The sequence below is a fragment of the Eschrichtius robustus genome, chromosome X, assembly GCF_028021215.1.
Source record: "Eschrichtius robustus isolate mEscRob2 chromosome X, mEscRob2.pri, whole genome shotgun sequence".
Classification (NCBI taxonomy): Eukaryota; Metazoa; Chordata; class Mammalia; order Artiodactyla; family Eschrichtiidae; genus Eschrichtius; species Eschrichtius robustus.
In genome coordinates, this window is record NC_090845.1 from 64,164,210 (window position 1) to 64,166,617 (window position 2,408).

Here is a 2,408-nt window from a genome sequence, read left to right on the forward strand (position 1 = left end):
TTGTGTGTCTCTAAAAATAATAACCTGCAATTTGCATATAATTAAACCCACAGGCAGCTTTGAATATGAGATCTAGGCAGAAAAAGTAGCAGCAAAGACAACAGTAGCTAGAATTTGGTAGAAAAGCAAGAGAAGATTTTTTAAAAGCTTCCAGTTCAAGTCAGAATTAAGGTTAAGTTTCAACAGCTTGGGATAGCTGTGGATGTCTTGCTGTTCTCTGCAAAAAGAAGAAAATCTATCATACGCATGTTCATTCGAGAAAAATGCTGTGTTTGTTTAGTTTTTTTAGCCATGCCCAAGTGACTTTCAATTTGGTACATTGTTCAAGGGCAGAGTGTATATTGGCTAGGATGTGCTCATAGCTGGTGCAGCTCCAAAAAATTCTTCATGAAGGCTGCCAGCTTCTGTACATCTTCAACAGTGACAGCATTATACAGAGAGACCTGAATGCCTCCCACGGACCTATGCCCTTTCAGGGAGATCATATTGAGTTCAAGAGCTTTGTTGAGAAATCTTTTTTCTAAAGCATCATCTCCTTTGGTGTTGCCAATGTGGAATGGAATATTCATCTTGCTTCTGTTGTGGGGCTCCGTTGGACATCTTCCCATTCTCCACGCACATGTTACTCCATACTATGGATGGATCCTAATTTCCTTCATCAGACCCCTCCTGCAGGACACCAGGGTTGTCTCTAGATTTTCTGCATTACGTAAGTATCCCTCATTGGACTTTTGGGTGCCTGATTTTGTGCACACTTCTGTGCAAGGCAGAGTACTGACCGAGGGCAGATGCCAATTCTAATAGTAGCTTTTCCTTTTCAACCACTTCCCCAAATTACAGTTCTCTTTTTCTGCCTAGCAGCTTTGGATGGTTCCTTCAGCAATGGAGAAGTTATCCACTGGTACTCTGACTTGGCACTCCTTCCATTCTGGAGACCTTTTTTGATAACTGCTTTCATCACAGAATGATCAAGTGGATTTTTCTTATATCCAGAATGAGCAGAGTTCTATTGGTTTCAAGGGCCCTTAGTAAAGCCTTTGCTCCTTCATTGGTGAGGCCACACTGCTGCAGGTCAAGTGCTCTAAGCCAAAAATCCTCACTAAGAGATTCTGGAAAAGCACTTGCACCCAGGTCACCAATGAGCGTGTTGCAGTTCATAGTGATGCACCTCAAACCAGCCATACAGTCAAGATCAGGTCTCCTGTAACGAAGACTCTCAGCCCAGGTTTCTTCATGCCTTCTGGTAGTCTGATACTTTAAGATCTTGGCTATGTGATCTGCTCCCTGCCATGTCAGATTACATGCTGTGAAGTTTACTGTCTTAAGAGTGATGATAGAGTTCTTTACACCTTGGCAAATAACTTTGTTAACATAGTTAAGTCTCTCTCTCTCTCAGAACTAGCCCATTTAGCTCCAGGTTCCTTAGTGCACCCGACGCACTTACACAGCATTTAAGAGCTTTACACAACTAGAAGGTCACATCTGTATTTCTTATCGCAGGAACACGACTTCTGTAAACTTTATTTCTGTCACAACCTGTCTCACCAAGGCGTGGCTGGAAGAAGCTCTGGATACAGATCAGGGGCAGAGGGTGCTCAGGAGTGGCGCCCAGTCCACCCCGCGGAGGTGGTCGGCATTGAAGTCCAGCAGGCCCTCCCACAGGGAGGCACGCAAGGTGGGCAGAGGCACCAAGTCCTGCAGCGTGCAGAGGTCCTCACAGCACGGGAAGAAGTCGGCCTCGTTGTCGTAGCACAGCTTCACCGAGTGATCATGGCCTGAGCACAGCCTCGGGGATGCTGGCTGTGGACATGATGCCCACACCCGCCTGGGGGCCCCGGCTCGCCTCCCGGCCCCTCGGGTGCCCACCGCCTGGTGACTGCGGCCTCGAAGCGTGTGCAGGACCCACGATGCAGCCAGAAGACGCAGGGCCATGGGCCCCAGCTAGGCCCGCCGCTCGATGCTGCGCTCCTGTGCCGGCTCCCATGGGACATCCCTGGCCATTGGCGCCGGCCTCATCGTACTCCGCGTCACAGGGATGTGGTTCAAACCGGTGGGTGGCCCCATGGGGGCGGGGCTCAAGGACCCATGTGTTTGTATTTTTTACATTTTTTTCCTGTAAGTGATTTCTAATCTCATAGCCTTGTCATTGGAAAAGATGCTTGCTATGATTTCAATTTTGTTAAATTTACTGAGGCTTGATTTGTGACCCAAGATGTGATCTATCCTGGAGAATGTTCCATGAACACTTGAGAAGAAAGTGTATTCTGCCACTTTCAGGTGGAATGTCTTAGAAATATCAATTAAGTTTATTTGGTCTATTGTTTCATTTAAAGCTTGCATTTCATTATTTATTTTCTGTTTGGAAGATCTGCCCATTGGTGTAAGTGGAGTGTTAAAGTCCCCCTCTA

The 2,408-nt window shown here is 46.8% G+C and overlaps 1 pseudogene; it reads right to left on the reverse strand.

Moving 5' to 3' along the window:
- Nucleotides 1-691: 691 nt before the first annotated feature.
- Nucleotides 692-1,932, reverse strand: LOC137756334 (centrosomal protein of 78 kDa pseudogene; annotated as a pseudogene).
- Nucleotides 1,933-2,408: the final 476 nt, after the last annotated feature.